Raw genomic sequence first — 22,832 nt, 5'->3', positions numbered from 1 at the left:
TTCGTTCCGTTTTGACTCCGTCTGATATTCCTTTTCCTCGAAATACTGAAATAGGCATAAAACAGGAAATCTGGGCTGGGCCTCCGGTTAATAGGTTAGTCCCAAAAATAATATAAAAGTGTATAATAAAGCCCATAATCATTCAAAACACATAGTAATATAGCATGAATGCTTCATAAATTATAGATACGTTGGAGACGTATCAGCATCCCCAAGCTTAATTCCTACTCGTCCTCGAGTAGGTAAATGATAAAGAAAGAATTTATGAAGTGTGAATGCTAGAGGTGCACAAGTTTGATCAATGATAATTTCAATCACCTTTTCTAGCATGATTATATGTCATAATAGTAGTTCATCTCATAAAACTTCTCACGATAAAGTGACAAGCAACTCACATATCAAGGCATAGACCATAAACATTCTTGAAAAGTAGCAAACTTTATTCTTAGTTATCAAAACAATTGCAATTCATCTTATTTTCAGGAATAGCAAACTCCACATACTCAACTATCATATAGTCTTCTACAATTGCTAACACTCATGTAATACTTGTGGTTATGAAGTTTTAATCAGACACAGAGAAAGATCGGGGCTTATAATGTTGCCTCCAAACTTAATCACCTTTGGGTGATGTCAACAATAATAGTTCATGCTAACATACATCCAATTGGATATATATATCAGGATCACCCCACCATGAAGTGCTTGCCAAAGGATAAAATGAAAAAGGGAAAGGTGAAGATCACCTTGACTCTTGCATAAAGTAAAAGATAGGCCCTTCAAAGAGGGAAGCAGGGATTTGCAGAGGTGCCAGAGCTCAATTTTTAAAATAGAGATAAATAATTTTGAGAGGTATGATCTCATTGTCAACATAACAACCAAGAGTTCCCAATATCTTCCATACTACATACATTATAGGCGGTTCCCAAATAGAATGGTAAAAATTTATACTCCCCCAACCACCAACAAGCATCAATCCATGGCTTGCTACAAACAACGAGTGCCTCCAACTAACAACAATCCTGGGGGAGTTTTGTTTAATTATTTTGATTTGATTTTGATCTTTTTGATCATGGGACTGGGCATCCCGGTTACCGCCACTTTCTCATGAATAAGGAGCGGAGTCCACTCCTCTTGAGAATAACCCACCTAGCATGGAAGACACTGACAGCCCCTAGTTGCTATATGAGCAATTCGGGCATACAAAACATATCATAATTTGAAGGCTTAGAGTTTGGCACATGCAAATTTACTTGGAACGATAGGTAAATACCGCATATAGGTAGGTATGGTGGACACTCATGGCAAAACTGGGTTTAAGGATACTTGGAAGCACAAGTAGTATCTCTACTTGGTGCTAGGAATTTTGGCTAACATGAGGGGGAAAGGCAAGCTCAACATGTTTGAATGATCCATGACAATATACTTTAACTGAGATGCGAGAAAACATAACCCATTACGTTGTCTTCCTTGTCCAACATCAACTCTTTAGCATGTCATACTTAATGGGTGCTCACACTTATAAAAGATGTCTAAGATAGTATATTTATATGTGAAATCTCTCTTCCTTCAATATTATTTCATGAATTGTTCAAATGACCAATACAATGCTTGCTAACCTTCAATAAATTTACAACCTCTACTTCTTAGATGTGAAGTCATTACTCCCCATGGGATAAGAAAATGAGACATATATATTTTCAGATTTATGACATTCAACTCATTCAATCATTTACTCATAGGATATAAGTGAAGCACACGAGTAAATGACAAACTACTCCAAGAAGATATGAGTGAAGATCAAGGAGTAGCTAAATAATTATGTAACTATGTGAAGACTCTCTCCCATTTAAGAATTTCAGATCTTGGTATTTAATTCAAACATCAAGCAAAACAAAATAAAATGACATTGCAAGGATAGCACAACTCATGTGAAGAAGCAAAAACTTAGGTTCAACCGATACTAACCGATAGTTGTTGAAGAAGAAAGGTGGGATGCCTACTGGGGCATCCCCAAGCTTAGATGCTTGGGACTTCTTGAAATATTATCTTGGGGTGCCATGGGCATCCCCAAGCTTGAACTTTTGTGTCTCCTTAATTTCTCTCATATCATGGTTTCTCTTTTTATCAAAAGCTTCATTCACAACAAACTCAACAAGAACTCGTGAGATAGGTTAGCATAAACCAATGCAAAACCTTATCATATTATACTATAGAAAATCACTTAAATTATTATTAAACATTGCATACTAAATGCCTCTGTATATTTAATACTCCTATCCTCAAATAGAATCATTAAACAAGCAAACATACGCAAACAATGCAACCATAACAGCAATCTGCCAAAACAGTACAGTCTGTAAAGAATGCAAGAGTATCAATACTTCCCTGACTCCAAAAATTATGAACTAAAATTCCCACTGTAATAAATTTATCAGAGCTCAATATGCAAAAAGATTCAACGTTAGACCATGCTCTGACGTTTCTAGGGAATTTTTGCAACAGCGGTAAACTTTCTGTTTTCAAACAGCAACATGCAAACTAACAAAATAAGCATGGCAAAGGCTATCCTTGACTTTTTTATTGAAACTAAAGAGGCAAAACACAATTCTAACTAACAGCAAGCAAAAACTAACAAAAGAAATTGACGCTCCAAGCAAAACACATATCATGTGGCGAATAAAAATATAGCTCCAAGTAAAGTTATCAATGAACGAAGACGGAAGAGGGGATGCCTTCCGGGGCATCCCCAAGCTTAGTTGCTTGGTTGTCCTTGAATATTACCTTGGGGTGCCTTGGGCATCCCCAAGCTTAGGCTCTTTCCACTCCTTATTCCATTGTCCATCGAATCGTTACCCAAAACTTGAAAACTTCAACCACACAAAACTCAAAACAAAACTCGTAAGCTCCGTTAGTATAAGAAAATAAAACCACCACTTAGGTACTGTAATGAACTCATTCTAAATTCATATTGGTGTAATATCTACTGTACTCCAACTTATCTATGGTTCATACCCTCCGATACTACTCATAGATTCATCAAAATAAGCAAACAACACATAGAAAACAGAATCTGTCAAAAACAGAACAGTCTGTAGTAATATGTATAAAACGTATACTTCTGGAACCCCAAAAATTGTGAAATAAAATTCTGGACCTGAGTAATTTGTCTATTAATCATCTGCAAAAAGAATCAACCTAAAAGCACTCTCCAGTAAAAAATGGCAGCTAATCTCGTGAGCGCTAAAGTTTCTGTTTTTCACAGCAAGATCATATAAACTTCACCCAAGCCTTCCCAAAGGTTCTACTTGGCACTTTATTAAAACAAAAGCTATAAAACATGATTACTACAGTAGCATAATCATGTGGACACACAAAAACAGTAAGGATAAATATTGGGTTGTCTCCCAATAAGCGCTTTTCTTTAATGCCTTTTAGCTAGGCATGATGATGACAATGATGCTCACATAAAAGATAAGAATTGAAACATAACGGGAGCATCATGAAGCATATGACTAGCACATTTAAGTCTAACCCACTTCCTATGCATAGGGATTTTGTGAGCAAATAACTTATGGGAACAATAATCAACTAGCATAGGATGGCACAACAAGCATAACTTCAAGAATTTAAGCACATAGAGAGGAAACTTGACATTATTGCAATTCCTACAAGCATATGTTCCTCCCTCATAATAATTTTTAGTAGCATCATGAATGAATTCAACAATATAAGCAACACCTAAAGCATTCTTTTCATGATCTACAAGCATAAAAAATTTACTACTCTCTTCATAAGCAAACTTCTTCTTTATAGCATACGTATCATCACAATAATCATCATAGATAGGAGGCATGCTTTCATCATAACAACTTTGCATATCAAAACTTGGGATGCTAAAAATATCATCTTCATTAAACATAGATTCCCCAAGCTTGTGGCTTTGCATATCATTAGCATCATGGATATTCAAGGAATTCATACTAACAACATTGCAATCATGCTCATCATTCAAAGATTTAGTACCAAACATTCTATAGATTTCTTCCTCTAGCACTTGAGCACAATTTTCCTTTCCATCATACTCACGAAAGATATTAAAAAGGTGAAGCATTTGAGACAAACTTAACTCCATTTGTTTCGTAATTTTCTTTTATAAACTAGACTAGTGCTAAAACAAGAAACAAAAAGATTCGATTGCAAGATTTAAAGATATACCTTCACTTACCTAGCCTCCCCGGCAACGGCGCCAGAAAAGAGCTTGATGTCTACTACACAACCTTCTTATTGTAGACGTTGTTGGGCCTGCAAGTGCACAGGTTTGTAGGATAGTAGCAAATTTCCCTCAAGTGGATGACCTAAGGTTTATCAATCCGTAGGAGGCGTAGGATGAAGATGGTCTCTCTCAAACAACCCTGCAACCAAATAACAAAAAGTCTCTTGTGTCCCCAACACAACCAATACAATGGTAAATTGTATAGGTGCACTAGTTCGGCGAAGAGATGGTGATACAAGTGCAATATGGATGGTAGATATAGGTTTTTGTAATCTGAAATAATAAAAACAGCAAGGTAACAAGCGGTAAAAGTGAGCGTAAACGGTATTGCAATGGTAGGAAACAAGGCCTAGGGTTCATACTTTCACTAGTGCAAGTTCTCTCAACAATAATAACATAGATAGAACATATGACAAGCCCTCAACATGCAACAAAGAGTCACTCCAAAGACACTAATAGTGGAGAACAAATGTAGAGATTATGGTCGGGTACGAAACCACCACAAAGCTATTCTTTCGGATCGATCTATAAAAGAGTTCTTACTAGAATAACACCTTAAGATACAAATCAACCAAAACCCTAATGTCACCTAGATACTCCATTGTCACCTCAAGTATCCGTGGGCATGATTATATGATATGCATCACACAATCTTAGATTCATCCAACCAACATAAAAGTACTTCAAAGAGTGCCCCAAAGTTTCTACCGGAGAGTCAAGAACGTGTGCCAACCCCTATGCATAGGTTCCCAAGTGTCACGAAACCCGCAAGTTGATCACCAAAACATACATCAAGTGGATCAATAGAATAACCCATTGTCACCACGGTTATCCCACGCAAGACATACATCAAGTGTTCATAAAAGACTCAATCCAATAAGATAACTTCAAAAGGGGAAACTCAATTCGTCACAAGAGAGTAGAGGGGGAGAAACATCATAAGATCCAACTACAATAGCAAAGCTCAGGATACATCAAGATCGTGCCATAGATGGAACACAAGAGAGAATAGAGAGAGAGAGAGATCAATCACATAGCTACTGGTACATACCCTCAGCCCCGAGGGTGAACTACTCCCTCCTCGTCATGGATAGCGCCAGGATGATGAAGATGGCCTCCGGTGATGGGATCCCCCTCCGGCAGGGTGCCGGAACAGGGTCCCGATTGGTTTTTGGTGGCTACAGAGGCTTGTGGCGGCGGAACTCCCGATCTATCTTCTGTTCTGGAAGTTTTAGGGTACGTAGGTATATATGGGTGCAGGGGGTACGTCGGTGGAGCTACGGGGGCCCCACGAGGTAGGGGGCGCGCCCAGGGGGGAGGGCGCGCCCCCACCCTCGTGAGCACCTCCCGTATCTTCTGACGTGGAGTCCAAGTCCATCAGGTGGGTTTCCTTCCAAAAATAACTTCTCTAGTTCATTTCGTTCCGTTTTGACTCCGTCTGATATTCCTTTTCCTCGAAATACTGAAATAGGCATAAAACAGGAAATCTGGGCTGGGCCTCCGGTTAATAGGTTAGTCCCAAAAATAATATAAATGTGTATAATAAAGCCCATAATCATTCAAAACATATAGTAATATAGCATGAATGCTTCATAAATTATAGATACGTTGGAGACATATCAGTAGACAGTAATTTCCATCTCACAAACACTTGCTTCGGGCAGCCCACAAATGATAGTGGGTGTTTAGCCGCTTCGTTGAAAACTTGGGAGAATTAGAATTCACCTTTACCCTGGGCCCTGACAACTAAATTCAAGTCCAATTTGTATTCAATTACGAATATCCATACATAATTCTACGTTTTGTTATTTATTTCTTCAAAACCACGACAAAGATTTATTCTAACTTTATATATGACTATGATTTAGAAATGTCGTGATCTTTGAATTTAGTAGGTTGGATACACTTTGAGTCAAACAGTTATTTCATCCAATACAGTATGCTCACACGAAAAACAGTTCACCTTATGTCAGTCATATAAGTACTGAGGATTACCTCGCCTAAATAATTTGGATCATTGCAACACATGGACAACATAGGGGGTCTTACAACATAATCCATTCAAAGACATGACACAATGCAAGTATAATAATCTAATGACAATTTCAACTGGTATCTAATAAGAACTGGGATTACCCTGGGCTTCAGATAGTAGAAGCAGCAGGACCTCCTTCGTCTTCAAATGCAACATTCTTACTTCCTCCAATTCTTGGGTTGCTTGCATAGTGCATGCACCTAATTGCATAATTTCTAGCCTCAAGATCAAGATTACCTCATTCATGGCAGCCACACCATCTCTTTCTGCCTCTAGTAGAGCCTCAAGAACTATAATATTTGTACTCAGACTGCTCTCCGGCGGTGTTGCCTCTGAACTGCTACCATCTGGTAACATGGATGGCGCACTGCTTCCACAAATAGATTCTGGGGTTGTACATTGTGTCCTAGTGTGAACGACATCCTAAAAGGTTTCTGCTGGACATAAGTAAGGGATAGTTATCGCATGATCCATGCAGTAAGCTTACATGGTAAATGACATAAGAATTATTGCCGAGCATGGCAAGCTATATTTAAATGGTTCGAAGCAGCATCAGCCGAAAAGAAATTAAAATTGTAAGATGAAACTAGGGATGTAAGTGGCAAATAATCGACATTCGCCAGTCCCATCTAGTTAGTTTTTGCTAGCCCCCTAGTTCATTTTCCTCAAAAAACAAAAACTCTTTTGAACTATCATACCACGAGTGGACTTTAATCGGGATTAAACGGGACCCAGTTGACATCCCTAGTTGAAATGAAGCGTACCACCTCTATATTTAAGTTGCCAAGGCATCTAAGTAGTTGAAATAATCTGAGAAATCACTTCACAGTGTGGCCTCATATAAACTACGAAGACAGTCTTGTGATGAAGTTCATAGGAAAAGTTAAGGACTCAAATGAACTAGGCATGCATTTCTTTATGATAGTACAACAGGCACTGCCGACATATTGGCCAACTCAGGTATAGCCTAACAAGTAACAAACAAGCATTCGAATCAAGCAATACAGAAAAGAAGACAACTGGACTATTTGTAATTCTGTAGGATTACAGGTTGAGGGCACAAGCCAAGAAAGCAGCCCACACACATTATATTTCACATGTACTAAAACGCACTGGCTTACCATATGTTGTTGTGAAGCCTCGCTGCTGTTGCAATGTTCTTTGAAGATATCGTCAGCATCCCGTGGTTGCAAATCGAGTTGTTGTAGTTTATTCTGCACCCTCTATTTAGGTAAAATTAATTTTAATCGCATGCACTGGTTCGAATTGACCATCAATGGTTCATCTAAACTAATGAAAGAAGGGTGTGTGCTTACACGACAATATATGTGTTTCACTCTATTTTTATGCTTGTTAGAGGTGCCATCCCCAAAAGAACAAAATTTTGTTTTATGGGGTTGGCAGCTCCATAATTAGCCATGCAACTTGGGAAGATCAACAACGCACAAAAAAGTAATGAATAGAGGCTTGGAGCAGTGATGTAATAGCTAGCATCAGAAAATGTAGGATAAAATGAACAAAAAGCAGCGGAACCACATGCTAGTTTGCTGATGTGTAATTAAGCATAGAGAACATGAAGCAGTCTGATGGAACCAATAGGTGGCATCAGAACAACACCATTATCATAAATATAGCATGCAAGAAGTAAAATAGTAGGCAGTGATAACTAGGAAGTACAGTAATACTTAGGACAAAACTAAAGCATTGTAACTATATGTGCACTGGTTTGTAATTTAGCACATGTAACATGTTCACCGCTAGAAGTATGGCCCTACAGGTGCAAGCAGAATAATGCGTCTCATGAAAAATTGAATGATGCTCTGAAGAAATTCAAAGGTGCGGTGCTTATGCTAAGAAAGTGAAAGTAGGCGCCGGTCGTTGGATAATAGTACCTGATTCTCGGCGGCGTATGGGTATCGTTGTCATACTTGATAGCTAAGGATCATCGATGGTGCTCGTGTTGCGGTTGAGTTTGGGACGGCTGTTACCGTTGCTGGAGCGGCTCCAGTGCTTCAGTTGTGGTGTCTGTCGACATACAAGAAAGCTCATTTGTGGTAAGTGAACAGTTCCACGATAAAGAAGAGAAAAACCGAAGGTTTACAAATCAAAATAACCTGATGAGGTTGCGGCGTCAGTAAAGCAGGGCCGGTGGAATTGAATATGGCATCCGTGGAGCGGGTCTAGTGTAGTGGACGAAGGCGTCCGTGAAGCACATCTGACGCGGTGTACGGTGCTTTTGGTGAGCAGATCTGTTGTGGCGGACGAGGGCTTTTATGAAGGGCCAGCGATGGGGCGGACAAGGGAGTCAGTGAAGGGCCTGCCCTATGGTGGACGAGGGCGCCGATTAAGCAGATCCGGTGTGGTGGACCATGATGGCGGTCAATTAGATCTGGAGCGGTGGACAAGCCAGTCACTGAAGCGGCTTCGGTGAAGTGGTGAGTTGGAAGTTGGGGGTTGCAAGGTGAGGAAGGTAGATCTGGCGGGGTGTGAGGTCCACTGCTGCGGCGGAGGACTAGATTCGGAGGCTTGGCGTGGTTGGGGGGTCGGGGAGGGGAAGGGAGGGGCTCTAAGGAAGAATGTTGGGAGCAAAGAGGGGAAAACAATGGAGTTACCAAAGTAGCCCTTTTCCGTTCATGTGGTAGGGGTAAAACAGGAATATCATAGGGCTAAACTTTCGGGCGCGAAATATTTCCATGTGAGAGGGAAGTTTGAAAGCTTTTGGCGCCTAAAATTAAGTGTTCTGCTCTTGTACGACCGACTATGATATCGTGGCCAAGAATTTATTTGTTTTGCACGCAAAAAAGTGCAAGTTTTGAAAACCAGTGTCTCCAACTCGAAACTTAGATTGTCCATTCAATTCGAATATGGATCATTGAGCTAGTACAAGCAAATACCATCATACAATCCAATTCAAATGAAATTCCAAATGTGTTTATCCTAAATATGATGACAAAAGCAAAAATTTGTATGTGTATGAATAGAGTGGATGATTATAAAGTTTGAACATGCCCGTATGTGTATATCTCTAGGTTTGATATATGAATTTGAAATCATGAAATCCAGGCTTAAAAAATGTACCTCTGTTTAAATGAATTACAAAAGCTAATGATGGAGTCAAATTCCAAAATTCCAATCTTAGGTTTGTAATTCTGGTACTTCAAGGTATATCACGCATGTTCAAAAGTATCGTTATCTCATAGTCCAAACTGTGAAACAAATTGATCAACCATGAGTGCACACACTATTGACCATATATATCTCAATTACGCTAAAGTCCCTCAAATATCGACACCTCACTCTTTATCAGAAGCCACCCCGCCCCCCCCCCCACAGACTCAAGTCGTTCTCTCACCGGACACGAACACACGAGCACATTAACAACCCCCTCTCTTCTAAAGTCCGGACCCCAATATAGGTCTCTATCACTTTGTCTCCCGGGCATGCACACATCTCTTTCCCCACTCTCTAGGTCTCCCGGCATATCTCTTTCCCAAGCATACGCACTATATAAAGTGTATCTTTCCCATACACACAAAACGTCGCCCCAGACGTCTATCTCCCTAGTTATGTGGTTCTCGCACACTCGCCTCACACACCAACCCCACCGCAAACAAGCACACTTTGTCTCCTTGTGCACCACTCTCCTCTTTCTATCTCTCCCACATGCGGACCCCCTAGCTCCTTCCCTGTATACATATATGTCGTGACTCTTTCCATAGCTCCCTAATGTATCATCGTTCTCAATCTCGCACGTTGTTCTCTACACCATCTATTCTAGATCTCTCATGAAGTCCCTATCACACACACAATGACTCGCTTCCCTTGCGTCTCTGTACATAGGCCACTTTCGAACAACATCAACATTGTCTCCCTATCTATACGCCACTTCTGCACACAAACAACCCCTCTCTCCCCCCTCTTCCTCTCTCTCTCTCTCTCCCTCGCTAGCTCTCTCTCTCTCTCTCTCTCTCTCTCTCCCTCCCTCCCTCCCTCCCTCCCTCCCTCTCTCTCTCTCTCTCTCACTCACTCACACCCCTCTCCCACACACACTTGATGTCTCTTCCAAATAGTCTGCTCCCTCCCCGCACCCATGCTATTTCGCTACTACACATGCCTTTGTCTCTCTTTGAGACACATGTCACACCATTCCCCCTTCCCTATACTAGGTTTACATCATTAGTGGTCTCTCTTCTCCACACTTCTCCACATACACACACCCCCTCTCTCTCTCTCACACACACACGTGCACAAACACACACAAACACACACAAACACCCATCTATCTAGATCTTTTAAGACACACACCCTTGCATATTCTCTCCAGCTCTAGGTATGTATATATCCCCCTCTCTCTAGCTCAGATGCACACCAAAATTCTCCATCTCTCTAACTCCTACATCTCTCCCCATGTCCGCATGTGTATCTCACACACTCACTCTCTGATTATGTCTATGTGTCTCCATGTTACACAACACAAAGCCCCATGCACGTGTCTCTCTCTATCCTCCACACACAGAGACACAAAGAATATCTTGTCATTGCCTCAGTCTCTACACATATCACACACGCACGCTATCTCTCTCTCTCGCACACACGCTCAACAAAGGTTTTCCCGTGAATAACTTAACGTCTATTCATCAATAGTCGTGGCAGTACAATGAACACGAGACATGAAAAAGAACAAATCTACACGTGCGTAGACCACCTAGTATGACTACAAGGACTAGAGCAAGTCGAAAGCGCGCGGCCGTCACCCCCTCCTTATTGGCGACGGGAAACCCATTGTTTTACACAGTTGAGAAGTCATTGTGCTAAGACCCCACATGCTGAGCCATTGAATAGAATGTAGATCCAAGTTTACGAAAACAAGAATCGATAGTACGTTTGTATCCCCATACTTGTATTTCTTCTCTTATAAAAAACCGAGTTAGTGATGATGGTACGCCTGCCATCTTGCAATATAGACCGTACGATCACACATGCACGCTGTCTCTCTCTCTCGCACACACGCTCAACAAAGGTTTTCCCGTGAATAACTTAACGTCTATTCATCAACAATCGTGGCAGTACGATGAACACGAGACATGAAAAAGAACAAATTTACACGTGCGTAGACCACCTAGTATGACTACTAGGACTAGAGCAAGCCGAAAGCGCGCCGCCGTCACCCCCTCCTTATTGGCGACGGGAAACCCATTGTTTTACACAGTCGAGAAGTCATTGTGCTAAGGCCCCACATGCTGAGCCGTTGAATAGAATGTAGATCCAAGTTTACGAAAACAAGAATCGATAGTACGTTTGTATCCCCATACTTGTATTTCTTCTCTTATAAAAAACCGAGTTAGTGATGATGGTATGCCTGCCATCTTGCAATATAGACTGTCCGATCTATATTTGACGGATAGAAATTAAACTAAAAGATACCTGCACCTCTCTCCACATTTGTAAACAAGGCCTTCTCTCGTTCATCCTTATCTCCAACAACCTCATTGTTGAGCAATTAAAAAAGGAAGCCTCTGGAACAAGCTGGCATGGTGGTCGATGCCGGTGTCGTCCATCCCCATGCCGTTGCTCAGTTCGACAGCCAATCACCACCATGCCCCACTCATCCTCACCATGTCTCTCCTCTTTCTCGAGATATCATTAGTTTTTACACATGGATTACTCCTGCATGGGCCAAAATCACAACAGGTGTTTTATAAAAAAAATGCATCTTGATGTTCCGTGCAATGCACGGACATCTTGCTAGTACTCCTACAGAAGACTTAGTTGGTGATGATGGTCTGTCTGCCATCCATCATTTCTGACCATTAGATCTACATCTAACGACTGTTTGTTGCCTTTTCTCAACAACATCCCACTTCTCTACCAATTTGCAAAAAAACCATAATTGGTATCTTAAAACCAACCACATCCCTCCCTCACCTCACCAAAACAGCCCAAGGAATATATTCTGATTAGCCTCGCTTAAACCTGTTTATCACAGGGTTGTCCCACACATCCGTGCTGACGAGGTAGCTTAAACCAACACATTTTGTTTGATCGTTGACACGAGGGACCCATATATGACCTTCTATCTTGTTCTTCCTCCTCAAATCATTATTTTTCCTGAACATTACTTCAAACAGTACTGATGCATGTTCGTTGGTGGCGCCAGTGATAAGCGAGTTGGCCGCCGCTCCGCCGGATGGGCCGGACGCCGCGCTGGCCTCCGCACAGGTTGGCTGGCGTGCCTGAGTGTGACTCATGCGCGAGCAAGCCGTCGTGTTGTCCTTCGCTCGAGCCAGATGGCTGGCCTTAGCGCGGTGCGCGCGAGCAAGCCACCGCACCACCGTGCCAACCTAGCTAGCAAGCCTTGCAGACAAGCAGCTGGATGCATCCAATAGGGTGTGCACTATCTTGGCTAGCTAGCGGCCGCGAGCGTCGGACAGAGCTGGCATCCGGGCTACCGCAAGATGGGCTACACATCACTGACAGTTTTGACCTCGCCTTCTGCCGCGGTAGCTGCGTCCCATGGCCGAGGATGATTAGGTGGACGGGCCGGAGGTAGGAGGTCACTCGGGGATTTTTTTCCAGACTGACATGTAGGTCCCACAAGTCATAACGCCTAACTTGCCAGACAAATAGAAGGCATTGATTTAAGGGGCGACAAGGGTTGAAACGTGCCTATAACGACACTTTGTAGAGTAGTCGTTTCTTGGTAGGGCTGGTTGGTAAGGGCATGTACAATGGTTGATAAGGTAGTCTTATCTTAAGTCTGCCATGTATGCAAGTGGTAGTAGCTTCTTGGCATTATTAGTGGTTTCTTGCAAGGAGCAATGTACTAGCGACAAAAGGCGATTCTATGTTGCATTGTACTCCAACGAGTACTACTAGTGGTCGCGGGATTGTATAGCTCGTTTTGTGGGTTCGATCCCGGCCGAACACAAGACGACCTTTTTTAAAATAGTAACTTTGCTGCGAGCCAATATTGTACACTCATAGTTTGAATTTTGAAGTCGAACAGACATGTCGGACCACAATCTGGGTGCACTGGATAGCCCAGCCACATGAACGGGTTTTCCCTCCCATCATCTCGTGGCTCACGTACTAGAGTAGTACTCCTATATAACAATTCACACCATGCAGAGTTTCTCGCCTGCGTGCTCGCCCTAGCCGCACCTCGCTTGCAGATTCCTCATCAGCTAGCATATTTAAACTTGTGCCTCCCTATTAAGCCCGAGGAGCCAGAAAAGCCTGGCACGGCATTGGGAACTATGCAATATGGCTCTGTATGTAAAGTGCTAGTACTGCACTACTCTATAGCTTGTGGCGTTGCACGCATGGACTTCACTCCATTATCGGCTCTATAAAAGAAATTCTTGACATGATTTTTTTGTTTTGAAACAGAGGCAAAAGCTTTGCTACATCTCATTCATAAAGATGGAACTACTAACAAAGTTCGACGAGATCCATTACACCTCCAAAAATGGAAGCAAAAAGCCTAGTCTCGCTGTATCAAATAACTCAAATGTTCCGCCCCCGCAGTAACCGATGCTAATAAAAAGGCTGCTAGTGTGTGCGTGAGAGGAGCGACTGAGTAGGCCAGCTACGTGCTTGAATAGAGCACGAAGAGTACCCACTACGCAAGTGTACTTTCCCTGCAATGATAGTACATCTATGGTTCTAGAGAACATGTCACGGGAAACCACGGCCACCTATGGGGCAAGGAGGCCCCTTGCTGGTTCGGCAGGGGTGCGTCGTGTTGCACAAAGAGCAGACGAATGTGTGGAAGCACAGCAGAGACCACACAGGAATTTTTACCTAGGTTCAAGCCGTCGCGGGGCGTAAAACCCTACTCCTGCTTTGGTGGATTGATGGTGGAAATGTGGTATTGGGGCATAGTACACTTGCCCGACAGGGGTTGCCTCAGGGCTGCAGTGGCTATGCGCGTATGGGGGTGTGAGTTATCCAACCTTCTAACCCTTTCTACGATTGCCATGGGCCTCCTTTTATGGATTAAGGGGTCACCACAATGGCAAAACAGTCATTATGCAATGATAAGATAGCAAACAGTGCTATCATACCTAACTCTATGGGCTGACAGGGTGCATTAAATGCACTACTCAACGTGACATCATTGGTTGCCCGACAAGGCTTGCCGGGCTATCTCGCCAGCTCCGCACCTGCTCGCTTGACACGCCGCAAGACGGGTGTCATATGCATGTGTTTCCTGTAGGGAGAGGCTGCCATGTGGTGAATGGCTGCCACTTAGTCACTTTGGACGCCCTTTGGACGCAACCGGATGAAGATACACCCTTTGGACGCCAGTTGAAGGAAGTCACTAGATACCTGAAAAACAGAGTACCAAGCTTCACCGGGACCTACATCACACTTTACCCGAAGAAGAGCGTTGGATGATTCAAGTTCAAGTTCCAGAAAGAACGTTCATGCCAGTCACTAAGCCCATAGAGTTTTCCTTTGATGCACCAACCTGGAGTCTAGGAAAGAGCATGGCAGCTCACATCACCATGGGACACATAGGAGAAGTTTACCACAAGGATCTCAAGGATACTATCTACCAGATTTGTGGGCGCCGAGATGAGCAATGGGAGATGATCAGCACCCGTAAGGATAGATCAATTGCAGCTTTCATCCAGGAGTTAAACCAGCACATTCGATGCCAGGAGAACCAGATGTGCGCAGGCATGATGGATCTGAAGAAGGCCATGACCAAGATCACGGAGCTGGAGGAAGAACTCAAGTCTAGGCGCGATGGATATGAGGAGGAAATGATGACACTCATGGAGAAGAACGATGATTTGAAGAAGAATCTAAAAGTATTCATGGGATTTCCCGCGACTAGAGGAGAATACGATTGAGGGAGTCCTGGACTAGGGGGTGTCCGGACAGCCGGACTATCATCGTCCGCCGGAATCCAAGACTACGAAGATACAAGATTGAAGACTCCGTCCCGTGTCCGGATGGGACTTCCCTTGGCGTGGAAGGCAAGCTTGGCGATACGGATATGTAGATCTCCTACCATTGTAACCGACTCTGTGTAACCCTATCCCTCTCCGGTGTCTATATAAACCGGAGGGTTTTAGTCCGTAGGACACAACAATCATACCATAGGCTAGCTTCTAGGGTTTAGCCTCCTTGATCTCGTGGTAGATCCACTCTTGTACTACCCATATCATCAATATCAATCAAGCAGGAGTAGGGTTTTACCTCCATCGAGAGGGCCCGAACCTGGGTAAAAACATCGTGTCCCTTGTCTCCTGTTACCATCCGCCTAGACGCACAGTTCGGGACCCCCTACCCGAGATCCGCCGGTTTTGACACCGACATTGGTGCTTTCATTGAGAGTTCCTCTGTGCCGTCACCGATAGGAAGGATGCCTCCTCCCGTCTTCAAGGACGGTATTTTCGCCAAAGGAGCCTTGGCCGCCGGCCAAGCTATCCGGCTAGGTGGTTTTCTTATGACCGCCCGTCCAGCCTCCGCTTCGACAATGACCTCTCAAGTCGTCAAAAGCAATCTTCACGTCAGCTCGGAATTCGCCGAGCGGCTCGATCCAGTAGAGCTCTCGTCCGTAAACGAGCTCTTGGATCGCATTGCCGCCCTGGGAGTCGCTACAGACTACAATCAGATTGGGCTTAAAACTGATCTGAGAGAGATTAACTCTCCCCAGGTCACCCACCACGTTGCAGTGGTAGAGGAACAATGCGGCGACTCTTCTCCTGTATTGAAAACTAGTCATGTCCGGGCTACCGAACCCTCCATGCCGGATTCCCGCGGAGGGACGGACTTTGATCAAGCACTGAACTTCAAGTCAGGCATTAGACCGGGCTCGTTGAACAACGTCCAACAATCCAAGCTTCCAAATTCGGAAACTTCTCAGCCTTTGAGCCTTGAGACGGGTAGGGTTCCGGACTTAATCCCACCCGCCCGCCCAGACATATGCGATCTATCTCTAATCCGGCAAGAGCCCGCTGAAACAGTACATCATTACTGGGCCAGATTCCTCCTGGTGATGGACAGGATAAAGGACTGCCGAGAGGAAAACGCAATCTCAATCTTTTGCAATAATTGCACGGACGAGGGAATCTTGAACGCCGTCAGCCGTCATGAAATTACACGCTTCACCGACCTGGCGTCCATAGTATGAAAGTACTGTGTGATGGAGAGTTTCCAGAAAACCGAAAATAAGTTTTGGGACAATCCGGCCCCAACCTTAGTCTGCAACAAAAGGGTGCATTACACTCAGGCACCAGATACAAAAACCAAAAAGCAAAAACCCCATAAAGGGCATGGAACCGTACTGGAGGGGTGGCTTAGCGGACCCTGTAAAATTCACAGTACAGAGGGCGCCACCCCAACACATAGCCTTTGAGCATGTTGGATATTACGGCAGGTGGCCAAAAGTGGCGAGAAGCTTCTAGCCCCGAAAAACCACTCCAACAATACCGGTACGGTATCAACAGTCTTCGAGACCTTCGCATCAAATAATATGCGGAAACGAACAATCCGCAGCCTCGCCGAAATGTACCAAGTAGCAACAACAAATCCATGGAGCGACACAACCATCACCTTCAACGCCAGCGACGAATCTAAATTTCGAACAGCCCGAGCACCAGTCGCACTGGTACTTAGTCCAATAGTGGACGGCTTTCGACTTACAAAGGTCCTCATGGATGGCGGCAGCGGATTAAACCTCATCTACGAGGAAACTCTTCAAAAAATGGAAATAGACTGGAGCCACATTGAGCGAAGCAGCACAACCTTCAGAGGAATAATCCCTAGCCGGGAAGCGCGCTGCACCGGAAAAATCACACTCGATGTGGTGTTCGGCTCGCCAGACAATTACAGATCCAAAGAAGTCACGTTCCAAGTGGCCCCGTTCAACAGCGGATATCACACTATATTAGGACGAGAGGCATTCACAATTTTTCAAGCCGTACCCCATTACGGGTACATGAAGCTCAAAATGCCTGGGCCCGGCGGAATAATCACTCTCGTTAGTGATCCAGACATAGCACTCCGCGCCGAGAACAAGACAGCCGCATTAGCCCTGGAGGCACTATTTGAAGCCCTAGCGGCAGAAGAACTTACCGCGCTACGCTCTACTATGAATAGAGACGATGTGATACTCGATAAGAGATCCAAGTCCACCTCCTTTAAACCAGCGGACGAAATAATAAAATTCCAGGTCCATCCAACGGACCCGACAAAGACAGCTTCCATCGGGGCACAGTTGAACCCTGATGTAGACGCCGCACTGCGAGAATTCCTTCGGGAAAATTGGGACATTTTCGCCTGGCACCCTTCGGATATGCCCGGAATCCCACGCAGATTGGCAGAACACAGCCTAAATATCCTAAAAGGATTCAAGCCAGTCAAACAGGCTCTTCGACGATTTTCTGAACCCAAAAGACAGGCAATGGGAGAAGAGCTAGCCAAACTATTGGAAGCCGGATTCATCAGAGATATCAAACATCCGGATTGGCTAGCAAACCTGGTAATGGTACCAAAGAAGGACAAATCCTGGCGCCTATGTGTCGATTTTAAAGACCTCAACAAGGCCTGCCCAAAGGATCCCTTCCCCCTCCCCCGCATCGACCAGATAATCGATGCTACCGCAGGACACGATTCACTGTGCTTCCTCGACGCATACTCCGGCTACCATCAAATCAAGATGGCGGAAGCAGACCAAGCCGCAACGGCATTCATCACTCCATATGGACCATTCTGCTTCAACACGATGCCCTTCGGACTTAAAAACGCCGGCGCAACATATCAGCGCATGATTCAAACATGTCTGGCCACCCAGATCGACAAAACAATAGAGGCATACGTAGACGACGTAGTCGTCAAAACCAAACAAGTCGAAACTCTAGTAGACGACTTGAGGCTCACATTCGACAACCTCAGAGCATACGACATCAAGCTGAATCCGGAAAAATGTGTTTTTGGCGTACCAGCCGGAAAGCTCCTGGGCTTCATTGTATCCGGTAGAGGAATTGAAGCAAACCCAGCCAAGATCCGAGCTCTGTCTCAGCTAGATATTCCAAAGGACCTCAAACAAATACAAAAATTGACTGGATGCATGGCGGCTCTAAGCCGCTTTATCTCCCGTTTAGGAGAAAAGGCATTGCCCCTCTATCGCCTCCTTAGGCGCACCGAACACTTCGAGTGGACGGATGCTGCCACTGCCGGACTCGAAGAAATAAAAGCCATATTGGCAAAAAATTCGGTCTTGGCTGCGCCCAACCTGGGCGAACCAATGTTGTTATACATCACGGCAACACATCAAGTTGTAAGCGCGGTACTCGTCGTCGAACGAGAGACAGAAGGGCATAAATTCCCTCTTCAAAAATCAGTGTACTATGTATCCACTGTGTTAACCCCCTGCAAGTCCCGTTACCCGCACTATCAAAAGATAGCGTATGCGGTGTTCATGGCATCCCGAAAGCTCCGACACTACTTTCAAGAGTGTTCGATAACAGTGGCCTCCGAAGTGCCCCTCAACGACATCATAAACAACCGCGACGCGACGGGCAGGATTGCAAAATGGGCCATTGAGCTCTTACCATTTGATATAACTTACAAACCTCGGCGAGCTATAAAGTCACAAGTTTTGGCTGACTTTGTCGCTGAATGGACCGAAGCCAAACTCCCTAAAGAGTACGGCGCATACTCCAATTGGATTATGCACTTCGACGACTTAAAATGTTGGCCGGATTGGGGGCTGGCGTCGTATTGACGTCCCCAACCGGGGACACAGTCCAATACGTACTTCAGATAATGTACACGGACTCCAACAACGCAGCCGAATACGAGGCCCTTTGACATGGCCTCCGGATGGCAATCTCCATGGGCATTCAACGCCTAGAGGTGCGCGGGGATTCAAACCTTGCAATATCCCAAGTAAATGGAGACTTTGATGCCAAGGATCCGAAAATGGTAGCATATCATAACGCTGTCCTAAAAATGTCAGCTCGGTTTGACGGACTTGAATTCCACCACGTAGCCAGGGATAATAACCAAGCGGCCGACGTATTGGCACGCATCGGCGCAAAACATGACGCTGTCCCTCCAAACATCTTCCTGGAACGGTTGTTTAAGCCATCCGTACTATGGGAAGAGGAGCCCGGAAATAACAAACCGGAGGCAGCCACACCAACCGACACAGAGCAATCTGACATAACCGGCGATTCAGCAGATGAAATAACACCTTCAGCCCACGACATAATGGCAGTAATCGCCCCATGGACAGAGCCATTCCTAGCCTACTTGCTTAGGCATGAACTTCCCAAAGACCAAAATGAGGCCCGCTGCATAGTCCGGCGATCTAAAGCCTACAAGGTCCATGAGGGAGAACTCTATAAGAAAAGCACAACCGGAGTCCTTCAAAGGTGTATCTCCGAAGAGGAAGGGCGAAACCTTCTGGCTGAAATTCATGCCGGACTAGGCGGACACCACGCAGCAGCTCGGGCCCTTGTAGGAAAGGCATTCCGTACAGGATTTTATTGGCTGACGGCCCGGGCAGATGCTCAGGATTTAGTCCGAAGATGCGTCGGTTGTCAGCTCTTTGCTAATCAGAGCCATATGCCACCCACCGCCCTCAAAACTATACCCATTACTTGGCCGTTCGCGGTCTGGGGGCTTGACATGGTTGGACCCCTTAAAGGGGGAACCCACAAGCAAAGGTACCTATTGGTCATGGTGGATAAATTCACCAAATGGATAGAGGCCAAGCCAGTAAAAATGGTAGAGTCCGGACCAGTGATAGACTTTATCTCCGAGGTAGTACACCGTTATGGTGTCCCCCACAGCATCATCACCGATAACAGCACGAACTTCATGGCCGATGAGGTTAAATCATGGTGCAAAAATATGGGCATTAAGCTCGATTACGCTTCAGTCTATCATCCTCAAACCAACGGTCAAGTGGAACGAGCGAACGGTCTAATAATGAGCGGCATCAAACCCAGACTAGTGCGGTCACTTACGAAATCTGACACGCACTGGGTAGAGGAGCTAGACTCCGTACTCTGGGGGCTGCGGACAACGCCCAACCGTACTACCGGATTCACACCATTCTTTATGGTATACGGCGCAGAGGCAGTTCTGCCCTGTGACATCATTCATGACTCACCTCGTGTGCGCATGTACGAAGAAAGAGAACCCGAGCTGGATTGGCAGGACAGCTTGGACGCATTGGAGGAAGAGCGCGACGTCGCCGAGGCTCGTTCCGCATTCTATCAGCAGCAGGCTCGAAGATATCAAAGCACAGAAGTACGGGCCAAGACTTACAACATTGTCGAACTAGTTCTACGCCTGCCGGACAAGAAAAAGGACAAACTCAAGCCCAAATGGGAGGGCCCTTTCATCATCGATCAAGTCCTGACCGGCGGAGCGTACCGTCTACGAAATGCGTCGGACAACCAGCTCAAGCCGAACCCATGGAACGCAGCCCGCCTCCGAAGATTCTATGCCTAGCGTCGGACTAAGAGTTCGTCCCCTTCCCCCGTCCAAACTTTTACATTGCAGCTGTCTTTTGTTTCTCTTTCTTCTCTCAACACATTTTCTAAAAAGCCCTTAAAGGCCTCCTTGCACATTGTTCGCATTCACTTGATGTGCCATCCGCACTCATTATACCTGGGGGCTTCTTTACCAGAAGCTTAATTATAAGGGCTTCATGCCCAGCACATGTGTCAAGCTTCCACATGTACCTTTTATTCACCATTATATGCATCGATATGACTTAAATTTTGGCCAAGCTGGGTTGCCTGGCTCCTGTGCTTACCCCTACCTTCCCGATTGTTCGGCTAGGAGGTAAAGGGAGCACCTCTGCGATTGTTACTGCCGGGTCAGCCGGATGTGTACCTCAGACTGGGTGAAGCTGAAAGCTAGCGTTCTTAAGGGAATATTCGGTCGGTGACTTGAAAGATGATTTTTAACCTACTTATTTATCTTCCCCCAGATGTTTTTCTGCTTTTTTCGTAGTTCGGACATGCACTTTAGGGCATGCCTCCCAGGGAAAGGAACCCTTAACGGAACTATTCTCCCTGGAAGATGTTTCTTACTAACCATGTAATATAACATAACTAGTTGGGCACTTGTCTGATAAAGCACTAATGACCCCTACGCCTGGTCTCCATGCATACCCCGGTTGTTTCTTAACCGAGAAGGTATTCGGACACACTCCGGACTCTAGGGTCCCGAGGTTGAAGGGAAAAGGTCGGCAAAGACAAACGATCTACAATCCGGCTAGAAGGCATTTCACATGTCATTTTAAAATACATTGTCAAATCTACTGACTGTACTCCTCCTCAATCCCGTCTAACAGGCTATCTAATTTACAGTCCCGTTGGGAAAATTTAGCGGCCAACTCTACTTGGCCGTATACTAAACTCACAGGGATCTCCTTCCCATCGGGCCCCACAGGTCCGACCTCGTCCATGTGGTTGGGATCCGCCTTCTTGTACCGTGTCTTCACCATGGCCCAAGCCTCCCTGGCACCTTGGCGGCAGGCCGAAATCTTCCATAAACGGAAGCGCTGCCGCACTCCCTGAAGCTTCTCCGCAAGCTCCCCAAGGCCCTCGGGTAGGGAGAGGGCTGGCCATAAAGCCTGGGCGCCGCCGCTCATTGCCTGCCGAACTCGTTCGAGCAGCTGCAACAGCTCGGGAAGTTGATCACCCATTGATACAGGCATCTCCTCCGCAGGGCGACCTGTGAGTATACCTACAAGACATATTTTGTCAATTGACTTCCTCGCCGAACTCTTATTTTCAAAGGAGTCCGCTCAAGCACTTACTATAGATGCCGCGACGAAGCCACTCAGTCTCCTTAACGGAGCCAGACAGCTCGGCCCGAACACCTTTCATCTCTTCTCCGAGCTGGGCATGGGCATCCTGGAGCTTGTTCCTTTCCTCCTGCACCCTATTCAGCACCCTCTCGCCGGCCTTCATCTGGCGCAGTAGTTCTTGCCTATCCGGATCTTGTCCGGAAGCACCTGCAACGTCATTATTAGACTTGCGCGCATGCCGCACACCACTTATCTTTTTAAAACATTGTGTCACCAGGAGGGGTCTCTGTGTTTCCTCCTGTGGCAGCAAGTGCGGCCTCGAGTTGGGCCTTGCACTCTTGCAGCTCCTGAGACAGTTGGGTATTCTTCTCCATAAGATCCTGCGTTTCAAATGATCCTTAAATCAGTTAATATAACTACTTTAAGTCTCGGGGGCTACTGGCATATACAACTATTAAATTCTCTTACCCGTATGTCCTTTACATACTGCTCCATGGCTCTGGTAAAACCATCTTGAGCAGCACGGAGGTGCGCGTCCCCCGTGTTAAAGGCATTCAACACCTCAGGGGAGAAGCACGCGTCACGAAATACTGTCCGGCGGCGCCTGTGGTTCATGGCGCTCTCCACCTCAGACTTGGTGGCGGACAGTCTGTCGGCATCCTCCGTTGGAGGAGTATCCGGCTCGCGCCTTGCACTCGCCTCCCCCTCCAGACCAGGTGCTGGAGCCTGGC

This window comes from Triticum aestivum, chromosome 5B, assembly GCF_018294505.1.
Source record: "Triticum aestivum cultivar Chinese Spring chromosome 5B, IWGSC CS RefSeq v2.1, whole genome shotgun sequence".
Classification (NCBI taxonomy): Eukaryota; Viridiplantae; Streptophyta; class Magnoliopsida; order Poales; family Poaceae; genus Triticum; species Triticum aestivum.
Note: the sequence above shows the minus strand (reverse complement) of the source record.